This window comes from Macrotis lagotis, chromosome X, assembly GCF_037893015.1.
Source record: "Macrotis lagotis isolate mMagLag1 chromosome X, bilby.v1.9.chrom.fasta, whole genome shotgun sequence".
Taxonomy (NCBI): domain Eukaryota; kingdom Metazoa; phylum Chordata; class Mammalia; order Peramelemorphia; family Peramelidae; genus Macrotis; species Macrotis lagotis.
This window is the reverse complement of record NC_133666.1, coordinates 564,376,706-564,391,277: the sequence shown is the minus strand read 5'-3', so window position 1 is coordinate 564,391,277 and position 14,572 is coordinate 564,376,706. Positions and strand designations below refer to the sequence as shown.

Sequence of the window (14,572 nt, the reverse complement as noted above, 5' to 3'; positions counted from 1 at the left end):
AGACAGAGAAGGCAGAGAATGGCTAGTACAGGAGTGATAGACTGAGAAAGCACTGAGCCATTGAGGAATTGGAGGTCATGATACAAATGAAAAGAAGAGTTTAATAAGGGAAGGCAGAGGGAGAGATGGAAACTCAACAAAATTTTATTAGATAAGGAAATTTCAGTTTTTGAATATGTACACTTGTGAATAGTGGAAAAATGAAAGATGTGACCATTTATGTATTGTTATGTGTGAGTGAGCTATTGATATTGTACTGCTAAGTTTTTGCTTGATACACATTTCATTAAATATCAGAGAAGGGGACATTATGTGAATATGATGAGCCATGTTACTGCCCAGCTTAAAAACAAATTATAACAAGTCATGGATAATTAAATTTCCAAAAACAAAGGACATATACAAAAAACAACCAAACAAATAAGCTGACACTCATAGCCAGAGGCAATATATATTAAAAGTTTACCATAAACTTCATGGGGCAACAGGGGGAATGGCAAAAAAATCATGAGAATAACCTGTTCCAGTGCCACTTATCAGACAAAAAAAAACACTTAAACAAATTCAATGAAATATTGACATTCCCCTGAGAAACCAATTAGTTTTGTCTGCGTTCAATGTCATAAATTATGTATGCTGAAAATAAAATATTTAAAATCTTTTATATAATTATGAGATAACTCTCAGTTCTTATGGACCACCAGAATCCCCAGACAATATTTTAATAATTATTCATATAGATGTTTCTCTTTAGTCAAAATATAACAAAACTCTTTTAAAAATAATTTTATTATGGATATAACAATCATTAACAAATGCTTTGCTATACAAAGAAGAAGAGTCTTTTATAAGAAACTGGGAACTTATGTTTTGAACTTTTCTTTTTCTTATATTTTTCAATTTATTTTATTTTTCTTTGATTGTATGTAAAAAACAAATTTTAACATTCATTTTAAAAATTTTGCTTCTGAATTCTTTCCCTTCCTCCCACCCTAACCCACCTCACTGAGAAAGTGAATAGTTGGATATAAGTTAAAAATATGTAGTCATGCAAAACATTTCCATAATATTCATACCGTGATAGAAAATGTAGCCTCCCAAACACAAAAAAGAAATCTCAAGAAAAATAAAGTTAAAAAATATGCTTCAATTTGTATTCAGATATCAACTCTCTGACAGATTCTTTATCATTGATTGTTTAGAGTTGTCTTGGGTCACTGCTGAGAAAAGTTAAATCATTCACAGCTGATCATCCTATAATATTGCTGTTACATTGTATACATTTCACATTTCTTCTGCTCATGTAAATATTTCCAGGTGTTCATCATGTCTTATAATCACATACTACAGCTTATTCAGCCATTTCACAACTAATGGACATCTCTCAATTTCCAATTCCTTGCCACCGGAAAAGAACTGCTATAAATATCCTTTTATTTATAGGTGTTTTTCATCTCTTCTGGAATATAGACATAGTAATGGCATTTCTAGATCAAAGGGAAGGTATGGTTTATAGCTCTTTGGGCATAGTTCGAAGTTGCTATACAAAATGGTTAAATCATTTGACAAACCCTCCAACAGTTCATTAATGTCTCATTTTCCCTAAATCCCCTTCAACAATTATCCCTTTCCCTTCCTATTAGCTAATCCAATACATATAGGTAGTACCTGAAAAATGTCCTAATTTGCATTTCTACAATCAATAATGAACTAGAACTTTTTTCTTTACAATGGACCTAGATAGTATTTATAACCTCATCTGAAAACTGTTCATATCTTTTGATCATCTTTCAACTGGGCAATGATTCTTATTTTAATAAATTTGAGTTAATTCTATATGTTTGAGAAATGAAACCTTTACCAAAGAAACTTGTTTCAATTAATTTTTCCCAGTTATTATTATTAACTGTATTTCCCTGCATACTATTCTCCTCTCCACAACCATTAATTATATTCTTTTGACTGTCCCTTCTCAAAAGTGTTTTGCTTCTGACTACCCCCTCCCACAGTCTACCTTCTCTTCTTTCACCCCCACCCCTTTCTCCCATCCTCTTCCCCTCCTATATTCCTGTAGGGTAAGATATATTTCTATACCCAAATGGTTGTGTATGTTATTCCCTCTCTTCCCCCACCCCTTCCACTCTACTGCAAAAGCTTTTCTTTGCCTCTTTTGAGTGAAATAATTTCCCCATTTTATTTCCCTCTTTCCCTTTCTCCTAGTATATGTCTCTCTGACCTCTTAACTTCTTTTTAAATATGTTATCCCTCCATAGTATCTCCCATTTGTATCTTGACTATACTCCCCTAAACTGCCCAAATAAATCAAGAAGTTCCTTGAATTATCAAATCATCTTCCCAGGCAGGAATATAAACAGTGCAACATCATTAAGTACCTTATGATTTCCATTTCATGTTTACCTTTTTATTTTTCTCTTGAATTTTGCCTTTGAAGAACAAATTTTCTGTTATGGTTCTAGAATAGCAGGGCAATTTTCCTTGACAATTTCTTCCAAGAGCCTCTTTTTTTTAATCATGGCTTTCATGTAGTCCAATAATTTTTAAATTTTCTTTCCTGCTACTTCCAATGTCTATTTCAGTGCAATATTATGATCATTAAATAATGTATAGAAAATATATTTTGTAAGGTACTAAACAAATGTGAGTTATTGTTACTATTTTAGCCATGATAGGGAGGGCCTGACATTTTATATAATTTTTCTATACCCATGCTCTCTTGCCTCTGCAAAGAAGGCAGGAAAGTATGTCCTCATATTGCTTATTTAGCACCAAATTTAGCTATTATAATTTTACAGAATGAAGAGGTCAAAGAATTTGGAGTTTTTTAAAAAAGATTTTATTTATTTTGAGTTTTACAATTTTTCCCCTAATCTTACTTTCCTCCCCCCACCCCCCACAGAAGGCAATTTGCCAGTCTTTACATTGTTTCCATGGTATACATTGATACAAATTGAATATGATGAGAGAGAAAGCATATACTTAAGGAAGAAACATAAAGTATAAAGAACAAACAATAAGATATCAGTTTTTTTTCTAAATTAAAGGTAATAGTCCTTGGTCTTTGTTCAAACTCTATAGTTCTTTCTATGGATACAGATGGCACTCTCCTTCATTTGCAGACAGCCCATTGTAGACAGTCCCAAATTGTCCCTGATTGTTGCACTGATGGAATGAGCAAGTCCATCAAGGTCGAACATCATTCCCATGTTGCTGTTAGGGTGTACAGTGTTTTTATGGTTCTGCTCATCTCACTCAGCATCAGTTCATGCAAATCCCTCCAGACATCCATGAATTCCCATCCCTCCTGGTTTCTAATAGAACAATAGTGTTCCATGACATACATATACCACAGTTTGCTAAGACATTCCCCAATTGAAAGGTATTTACTTAATTTCCAATTCTTTGTCACCACAAACAGGGCTGCTTTTGTACAAGTGATATTTTTGCCCTTTTTCATTATCTCTTCAGGGTATAGACCCAGTAGTGGTATTGCTGGATCAAAGGGTATGCTCATTTTTGTTGCCCTTTGGGCATAGTTCCACATTTCTCTCCAGAAAGGTTGGATGAGTTCACAGCTCCACCAACAATGTAATAGTGTCCCAGATTTCCTACAACCCTTCCAACATTGATCATTATCATTTCTGATCATATTGGCTAGTCTGAGAGGAGTGAGGTGGTAGCTCAGAAAAGCCTTAAGTCGCATTTCTTTAATAAGTAATTATTTAGAGCAATTTTTCATATGACTATGGATTGCTTTGATCTCCTTATCTGTAAATTGCCTTTGCATATCCTTTGACCATTTATCAATTGGGGAATGGCTTTTTTTAAAAATTTTATTCAGTTCTCTGTATGTTTTAGAAATGAGCCCTTTGTTGTCTCCCAGTTTACTACATTTCTTTTGATCTTGGTTACAGTGGTTTTGTCTGTACAAAAGTTTTTAAATTTAATGTAATTGAATTCATCTAGTTTGTTTTAGTGATGTTGTCCATCTCTTCCTTAGTCATAAACTGCTTCCCTTTCCATAGATCTGACAGGTAAACTAGTCCTTGATCTTCTAGTTTGCTTATAATATTATTTTTTAATGTCTAAATCCTGTATTCATTTGGTATGGGGTGTGAGGTGTTGGTCTAATCTAAGTTTCTTCCATACTAACTTCCAATTTTCCCAGCAGTTTTAATCAAAGAGAGAGTTTTTATCCCCAAAGCTGGACTCTTTGTGCTCTTTGTGTTTATTAAACAGCAGATTACTATGATCATGTCCTGCTATTGTACCTAGTCTATGCCACTGGTCCACCATTCTATTTCTTAGCCAATATTGGACAGTTTTGATGACTAATGCTTTATAATATAATTTTAGATCAGGTAGGACTAAGGTACCTTCCTTTGCACTTTTTTGATTAAATCCCTGGAAATTCTTGACTTTTTATTTCTCTATATGAATTTACTTACAACTTTTTCTAACTCATTAAAGTAATTTTTTGGAATTTTGATTGGTAGGGTACTAAACAGGTAGTTTAGTTTTGGTAGAATTGTCATTTTTATTATGTTAGCTCGACCTATCCATGAGCAGTTGATGTTTGCCCATTTATTTAAATCTGATTTAATTTGTGTGAGAAGTGTTTTATAATTGTTTTTATAAAGTTTCTGAGGGGTGGCTAGGTGGGGCAGTAGATAGAGCACCAGCCCTGGAGTCAGGAGTCCCTGAGTTCAAATCCAGCCTCAGACACTTAATAACTACCTAGCTGTGTCACCTTGGGCAAGCCACTTAACCCCATTTGCCTTGCAAAAACCTTAAAAAAAGTTTCTGAGTCTGCCTTGGCAAATAGACTCCCAGGTATTTTATATTGTCTGAGGTTACTTTGAATGGGATTTCTCTTTCTAGTTCTTCCTGCTGTATCTTGCTAGAAATATATATATATATATGTATATATATATATATATACATATATATATGTATATGGAAAAGTTGAGCATTTATTAGGGTTTATTTTATATCCTGAAACTTTGCTAAAATTGCTAGTTGTTTCCAGTAGTTTTTTGGATGATTTCTCGGGGTTGTCTAGGTATACTATCATGTCATCTGCAAAGAGTGAGAGTTTTGTCTCTTCCTTCCCAGTTCTAATTCCTTCAATTTCTTTTTCTTCTCTAATTGCTGAAACTAACATTTCTAGTATGATATTGAATAATAGTGGTGATAATGGGCATCCTTGTTTCAACCCTGATCTTATTGGAAATGGCTCTAGCTTCTCCCCATTGAATATAATGCTTGTTGATAGTTTCAGATAGATAATGCTTATTATTCTAAGGAACAGTCCATTTATTCCTATACTCTAGTGTTTTTAGTAGGAATGGGTGTTGTATTTTGACAAAAGCTTTTTTAGTATCTATTGATATAATCATATAATTTCTGATAGGTTTGTTGTTGATATAATTAATTATACTAACAGTTTTACTAATATTGAAACAACTCTGCATTCCTGATATGAATCCTACTTGGTCAACATGTATTATCCTAGTGATAACTTGTTGTAATCATTTTGCTAAGATTTTATTTAAGATTTTTGCATCTATATTCATCAGGGAGATAGGTCTATAATTTTCTTTCTCTGTTTTAACTCTTCCTGGTTTAGGTATCAGCACCATATTCGTTTCATAGAAAGAGTTAGGCAGAGTTCTGTCTTCCCCTATTTTTCCAAAGAGTTTATATAGAATTGGAACCAATTGTTTCTTTAATGTTTGGTAGAATTCACTTGTGAATCCATCAGGCCCTGGAGATTTTTTCTTAGGGAGTTTAATGATGGTTTGTTGAATTTCTTTTTCTGAGATAGGGTTGTTCAGGTATTTAATCTCTTCTTCATTTAACTTGGGCAACTTATATTTTTGTAAATATTTGTCCATTTCACTTAGATTGTCATAATTATTGGCAAAGAGTTGGGCAAAATAATTCTGAATTATTACTTTAATTTCCACCTCATTGGTGGTGAGTTCACCTTTTTCATTCTAGATACTAGTAATTTGGTTTTCTTCTTTCTTTTATTTAATGAAATTAGCCAGAGGTTTATCAATTTTATTGGTTTTTCCATAAAACCAACTCTTGGTTTTATTTATTAATTCAAAAGATTTTTTGCTTTTGCTTTTATTAATTTCTGCTTTAATTTTTAGAATTTCTAATTTGGTATTTAATTGGGGATTTTTCATTTGTTCTTTCTCTAAATTTTTAGTTGCATATTTAGTTCCTTGATTTCCTCTTTCTCTAATTTATTCATGTAAGCATTTAAAGATACATAATATATCACCTGACAGCTGCTTTGAGTGAATTTCATAGGTTTTGGTATGTTGTTTCATTATTGTCATTATCTAGGATAAAATAATTAATTATTTCTATAATTTGATGTTTGATCCACTCATTCTTTAAAATGAGGTTATTCAGTTTCCAATTAGTTTTAGGTCTATATCTCCCTGACCCAATATTGCATATGATTTTTATTGCATTGTGATCTGAGAAAGATGTGCTGACTACTCCTGCCTTTCTGCAATTGATCATTAGGGTTTTGTGTTTGTCCAGTTGTATTTTCCAATGATTTGTTTTCTTGTTGCAAGGTGTTAATCTTCTCTTTGGTTTCTTTTCCCAATTTTTCCAATTGAGTTTTAAACTCCTTCCTTATTTCTTCAAGGAAGTCTTTCTGTGCTGGAGACCAGATCATATTCTCCTCAGAGGTTCTAGTTCTTTCTGAGTTAGGGTCTTTTCCTTCCAAGAATTTTTCTATTGATCCACCTTTCTGCTGACCTTTCTTAATTTTGCTAAGACCTTGAGTTGGAGAGAGGCTGGTGCACAGAGGTTTGGTGTTGGGATCCCTAGAGGCTTTACTCACCGAGTGTAATATCTCCAGCTGGCCAGTAAGGGGTGCTAGAGTATTTGCTTACTGAGTGTAATTTCTCCAGCTGGCCAGTAGGGGATGCTGGTTGCTTTCTCTGGAGTGTCTGTGACCTTGATTGAGGCCTTCTGCCTTGGCCTGGAGGGAGTGATTGAAGCTGTGAAATACTTTTGTCTTCAATCAATGGTGGGCTTTGCCCTGGGGTGTGGTCATCCCTTTCTCTATTGCCATCTGGGCTGGTTCTTCTGCTCACACACCTGTGCCTGGTCAGAAGGTCTGTAATTGTGTTTTTTTGGGGGAAGAGGCTTCAATGGAAATCGAGACATGGACTCAGAGTTCCTCCAGACCAGAGGAGCCCAGGGATGATGTTTGTAGCTCTCCTCCACTGGAACTCTTCCCCCCAACCCTGCCGGCATGCTTCAGATGGTCAATGCCAACACCAATACCTCTGCTTCCTAGTTGACCCAAGCTTCTACTGTCCACCAGGTTCTAGCCCCACTGATCAAGCACATCCAGTTCTCAGGCCCTCAGGATCCCAGGGCTCTAACCCTGCTGCTAATCAGGCTGATCTGCCGCTGATCTGCCCTCTGCACCAGGATTCACCCAGGATTGCGGAAGACTAATCCTGAGGTGGATGTTCTTTCTCCTGGCTTTTCTTTCTGGGTTTTGTTGATCGGATTTCTGTTAAGAGGTTTGTTTCATATCATATATGGGGAAAGATCAGGAGACTTTAGAACTGTGCCTGTCTTCTCTTTATCAACTTGGCTGGGCTGGTAGTCTGAAGGACTTTTGAAGGGGACTCAGAAGAATAACATAAAGGAAGACAGTTCCCACTGTAACATAACTGAAAGTGATTATTTATGAGTTCCAAGGAAAGGGAAACCACTCTTTTCCAGGTAGCTTGTTCCACAGTTAGATAGCTCTGGTTGTTATATAGTTTTGTTGAAATCAAGCCTAAACTCTCCTCTTCACAACTACTCTTGATTATGTTGTTTCTATTTATACTCTTTTAGTATATTGTATTCCTAGTTCTTCTTATTTCACTTTGCATCATTTTGTCATTCTTTGAATGTTCTCTGGATTCATAATATTCATGTGTTTTTTCCAGACAATAATATTCCATTACATTCATGTAATACAATTTTTTTTAGACATTTCCTAATCAATAAGCATCTGCTTCATTTTTCTAGTTCTTCACCACTACAAATAGTGCTGCTGTAAAAGTTGGAACAAATCTAATAAAATGAAATTTATTAGGGACAAATATGAACTCCTACATTTAGGGCCAAAAAAATAAAGTAGAAAAGTACAGTCTAGGAGAGGCATGACTACTTGACAGTTCATCCAAAGAAGATTTGGGGGTTTTAATGGCCTACAAGCTCAATGAGTCATTACTGTGGCAGCCAAAAAAGTAAATGCAATGTTGGCTTTCAGTAAGAAGCATTGCGTCTCAAGTAAAAGGAGTGAATCTCTTCTTTTTCTTTTCTTTTTTGTTTTGCTTTCTTTTTAAAGGATCCAGTCCTGTTTCTTTTTCTGCTAATGGTTCCCCTTGGTTATAAATCCACTCAACTTCTCTGTATTCACTAATACAAAAAAGATAGTATCCCAGAATCCATTGGCAAGTTTTCTCTGTCTTCATGCATTTGCTATATGCTACTTTTGTTTTCCTTGACTAAGATTCAGTTTGTCCTTTTCTTCTTTATAATTTATACAAAAGGGTGATGTTCTTTACCTAGTCATGGGAATACAGAAAATCGGAAAGAAGCTCTCCTTCAAGGAGAACAAAGGGAGTTGTATACCAAGTGTATACTTAGAACAAAAATATGCCAACGGCATTCTAAGAACAAGTTCTTTGTCTTAATGTATCCACAGAGGTTCAGTGGATTTGTAACCAAGGGGAATTAGTACCAGGAAAAGAAACAAGCCCTAGTACTTTAGAAGAAAAAATCCACAAAGTTGACAATTTCTCCAAGGTCTGGTGGAATCATCTTCTCCATACTCAGATTCTTTTGATCATCCTCCAACTTCCTAGACACTCCTTTTTTCAGTCTAACCTGAAATAAAGAAGAGAAGGGAATGGGCATTTTAAAAACAAATATTTCATTTGATCCTTGCAACAATACTGTGAGGGAAGTGGTATTATTATTTAATTTTACAGTTAAGGGAAACTGGTAAGCAGGGGTTAAGTCTCTGAGATCAGATTTGAATGCAAGTCTTTTTGACTGCAGGTCCATCACTCTATCTGCCTGTGCCACCAGTTGCTTCTGAATATCAAGGTATATTTCTTCCTCAAAATATCATCTTTCCTAACCAAAGATCATTATTAAAAGTGTAGAGGAAGGATGACAGTAGTGTAATAGAAAGAGCTCTGAATTTAGTTTTAGAAGACCTGAATTTGAATTTCAGTTCTGCCCACTATTATCTTGTGTGAAACCTTGGAAAAGTCCCTTCCCTTCTATGGGACTCAGTTTTCTAATCTAGAAAATAAGGAGGATGGAGTAGATGATCTCTGAAATCTCTTCCAATTTAAAACAAAACAAAATAAAACAAAACTTTAAAAAATTCAAGGAAATTTATCTAATCATATAAATACCTTTATGGTGGAAGTATTTTTTTTTTGTTTCTATTGAAGGCAATGGGGTTAAATGACTTGCCCAAGATCACACAGCTAGGCATTTATTAAGTCTGATGTCACATTTGTACTCAGGTCCTCCTGACATTATCCACTGTGCCACCTAGCTGCCTCTGGTAGTTTTTTTAGATTTGAAATTGCTTTCTTAAATTTGATGCTTGGACAGGAAAAGTTTGCTTCCATATTCTATCCTAATAGTGTGCCGCTGAGTTTACTATTGGCAACTGGCAAATATTGAAAGTTATAATTATAACAGATTAATTCACTAAAAGACACATCACATATTGATTAATTATGAAAATGGAGAGACCACATCTGTTTCAGGAGACAATGATATTTTATGTAATTTCTAGCATCATTATGACTATAGTGTTCTTATAAAAACCCAATTTGAATCTTATTCTTTACAACATTATTTGCATCAACTAATTCTTAAGTTCTGTTATTTAATATAATATGTATATTTTGTTAGATTCCTCTATTTAGTTAAATCATCTTAAATGATGTAGGCATTTTGCCACTTATTTTTTTCCAGGAGTTGAATACAGAGTTAAAAAGAGTGTAAGCAGAGTAATAATGCAAAGTTTAGAAATGGTTCTCAATTCTGAAGTCTACTGTTAGTTGGCATGTCAAGATTCTATAGTAAGTGAAACAATGATTTATCCAACAGATGACATGCATTCATAATTTTTAATCTGTCAGTAGAGACATCCTTTACTGTGATTTCCCTAGCATGTTTTTGTAACATGTGACTAAAAAAAAAGAAAAAGAAAGAACTCATTAGTGATTCCTTTTTGTCTTTTTGATCCTTTACCCATTTCTTGCTTTGTAGGCTTTACTCAAGTTTCTTTTCCCAAAAGGATCAGAGAGCACAGAAAATGACCATATTTTCCCCCAAATCATTTCACTCCAGAAACTTGCAAGTTGTACCATCAATGGAAGTGGGATAACTTGCTTCTCTCATTGGGAGAAAAATGGTATCAAAAAGAGAGAAAACATTCCTTATCTTTGCTGTTGTAATGTACGCTTTTTTAAAATTTATTTATTTATTTTCATCAATATACATATGTATATTTTTAAGTTACAAAATTTCCCTCTACCCTGCCTTCTCACCCTTCTCCCCTCAGCAGCAAACAGTCAGGTTAGTATTGTACATGCACATTTTGATAAACATGTTTACAGATTAGTAATTTTTGGTATGAGAAATTAGGATATAAAGTGTTCATCAGATTCTGAAGTTTTTTGGTTTTGTTTCATTTTGTTTTTCTTCCTCTGGATGGGGATAATATGGTACATAGCCAGTTTAATACAATTGTTCTAGCTCAGTGTACTGCCAGGCGGAGTTCGACATAAAGGTTGCTCATCTCATAATGTTGATATGTACATTGTTCTCTTGATTCTTCACTCAGCATCAGATCCCATAAGTCATTCCATGCTTTTCTGGAGTCCAACCATTTATGGTTCCATAGTATTCATGTACAATAACTTGTTTAGCCATTCCCCAATGATGGGCATCCCCTCAATTTCTAATTCTTTGCCACCAAGAAGAGCTGCTATGACTATTTTAGAAAATGTAAGGCTTTTACCTTTTTTCTATAATTTCTTCTGGATATAGACCTAGAATTGGAATTGCTGGGTCAAAGAGAATGAACGTTTTTATTGCTCTTTGGGCATAGTTCCATATTGCTCTCCAGAAAGGTTGGATCTATTCGCAGTTCCACCAGTAATGCATCAATGTCCCAATCCTCCCACAACCTTTCCAACATTAATCCTTTTCCCTTTTTCTCATCTTGGCCAATCTCATAGGTGTGAGGTGGTACCTCATAGTTGTTTTAATTTGCATTTCTCTAGTCAATAATGATTTGGAGCATTTTTCATAATATTATATATAGCTTTAATTTTTTCATTTGAAAACTGTCTGTTCATATCCTTTGGCCATTTATCAATTGGGGAATGTAACGTACTCTTCTGGCTTGTTATAAGGCTACCACCAGAGGATGGAAGAATGCACAAATCTCTGTACTTTCTCCTAAGGACATATATATGTATACACACACACACACACACACACACACACACACACACACACACAGTGGTGTTGATGACTTCTACAGAATGATTGCCTAGGTATAGGAGATTCCTGGGTCAGACATCCATGGTCCACACCTCACTGAACTAGAGAAAAGATTTATTAGTGGGGGATGGAGAGGAAGCAAAAGACCCATTACAATTCTCATGTTTTCCTCTGTATATTCCAGGGAACTATTACAAAAGTCTGGTCCCCCAAGATAGGCAAACAGAGAATTGGGCTTATGAGGTGTGCTCTATTTTGGAATCTGAGAATTAATTTTAAAGTACTCCCTAGTGCCCCTTTTAAAAAATGTCCAGGAATGATTCAGCATGACCTTTTCCTAGGTATAATATGTGTATAAAACTCTGTTCATTTGGATTTAAATAACACATTGTAAACTAGGGACTGGTTGATCCTTCTGAAATCTAAATTGAAAAACTGAGTAGAACATCCCTGTAGGATATTAGTTGATTAGACACTCTATAAATCTATTTTTTATTTATATACAATTGCTAGGCTCCAAAAGTGCTTCTTCATGGTGTTCTTTTTTAAAAAAATGTAAAGTGAGTACCTTGTGAAGAATTCTGAGAAAAAATTTATCTTGAAAACTCCAAAGCACTGAATAAAGAATGCCAACTTCAATTAATCTTTAAGTATTCATCAAGTGCCAACTGTGTGATGGGTACTATGTTAGGTCCTGTGGAAGCAAATATTATATAAAATTACACAAACCTAAGCCTACTGAGACTTTCTTTGCCAAGTCAATTAAAATAACCCATCAAAGACATCAACATCAGAGTCAATCAACAGTGTTTTATTAAGGCACTTAGGATAGCTAGGTGGAGCAGTGGATAGAGCACCATCCATTGAGTCACAAGGATCTGAGTTTTAATATCACCTCAGACACTTACTAGCTGTGTGATACTGGACAAGTCATTTAACTCTGAGTGCCTCGCATCCTGGGCCTTCTCTAGTTGTCCTGATTCATAACTGGATACTAGATCCAGATGGCTCTGGAGGAGAATTTGAGGCTGGTGACTTAGCTCAGCACCCCCTCAGTCAAATTCAATCCATGTACTTGTCATGGTATCACCTCCCTAATGTCAGGATTTTCTTTGAGAATGAAGGACAAGCATTATTATTATCATCATCATCATTAAGGACTCAACAAATACCAGGTATAATCAATACTAGCCACTGGTAATGCAGGAATAAATATTGGAAAAATCTCTATCCACAGCGAGTTGATGTTCTACAGGGGAAGTAACATAAAATTATAAAAATCTAAATAGCATAAATATTAATTAAATATATAAATGCAAAATAATTAGATATTGAGTAGTTTGTAAAGTAGGGCAGTAATAATGTAAAATAAGGAAAGACTTTATGCATTTTAAAGAAAAGGAAGGAGCACATTTCAGATAATAGGAACATGTAATCTGAAGGTATGGAGAAGAAAGTATGGAATGCTCAGGATGAGAAATATAAAGAAAACAAGTTTGCTTGTATTGAAGAGGAGTAAGGTCCAATTAACCTAAAAATATAGATGGTACCTGACTGTATAGACTGATATTTGTCCTTCTTTCTTAAAATGTCCCATGACATCAGGGAGGTGATGTCATGACAAGCACTTGAATTGAATTTGAGTGAGGGGAATGCTGTGCTAAGTCTTCAGTCTTACTTTCTCCTCCAGAGCCATCTGGGTCCAATGGCTAGATATGAATCATGATGACTAGAGATGGCACAGGATGAGAGGCCATCAGGGTTAAGTGACTTGCCAAGGTCACACAACCAGTAAGATTCAAGTTTCTGAGTCTGGACCTATCCTGAATCCAAGACCAGCACTCTATCCACTGTGCCACCTAGCTGCCCCGACTGTTTAGACTAGAGGTTTGAAAGCTAAAACATGCTGTTCATATTTTATTCTAGAGGCAATAGGAAACCTTTTGCATTGACTGAGTATGGTAATCATATGGTGAGATCTGTGGTTAAGGAAAATTGCTTCAGCAGTAATGTGTAATATAGATTGGAGTTTTGAGAAACCTGGGTAGGGAGACCAATTGGACTATTACACTAATTTAGGCAAAAGTTAATCAGAACATAAATTAAGGTGATAATTTTGAAACTGTAGAGAGGGGATCTGATGAAAGAAATGTTGTGAAGGTAGAAATATCACCTGGAAAGAGACTGAATATGTTGGAGTGAGGAAGAGTAGAGTAAATGATAATGCTGAAATTTTGAACCTGACACAGGAGGGATAGTGGTGGTTTTGACAGAAATAGGAAAGATGAAAAAACTTAGGGTGAAAGAAAATAATTTTGATTTTAGATGTCTGTGGGACATGTAGTTTGTAATATATATATAATAGACAATTGGTCATCTAGAACTGAAACTTGGGAGAGAAATTGAATATTGGGTATAAGGAATTGGGAGTCATCTGCATAGAGATAGATTAAATACAGAGGAATGAGTGAGAAAGAGCGACAGAGGCAGAGATAGACAGAGACAGAGAGACAGAAAGATAGTCACAGATTCACAGGCAGAGAGACAGAATAGAAAAAAATGAGAATAGGGACAAAGGCAAAATTTTGTGGTATACTCAAGTCAGGCGGTATGATGTGGAAAATGAGCAAAGGAGTTATCAGGTAGATAGAAAACAATCCAGGAGGAGTAGTAAAATAAAAACCCAGAGGAGAAAGTATCCAGAGAAAAGAATGATCAATAGTTAAATGAATCAAATAAATCAAAAAAATAATTAAAAATGAAAAAAAGATCATTAGATTTGTTGATTAAGAATTTACTGGCAACATGGAATGAGATAGAGAGAGAGATATCAGGGTGGCTAGGTGGCGTAGTGGATAAAGCACCAGCCCTGGACTCAGGAGTACCTGGGTTCAAATCCAGTCTCAGACACTTAATAATTACCTAGCTGTGTGGCCTTGGGCAAGCCACTTAACCCCATTTGCCTTGCAAAAAC

At 35.1% G+C, this 14,572-nt stretch overlaps 1 protein-coding gene across 2 annotated transcripts in view; it reads left to right on the top strand.

Annotated features, from left to right (window-relative positions):
- Positions 1-14,572, top strand: part of ANGPT1 (angiopoietin 1) — a 327,983-nt gene that overhangs the window by 188,780 nt on the left and 124,631 nt on the right. The gene's annotated exons all lie outside the window — the stretch shown is intronic.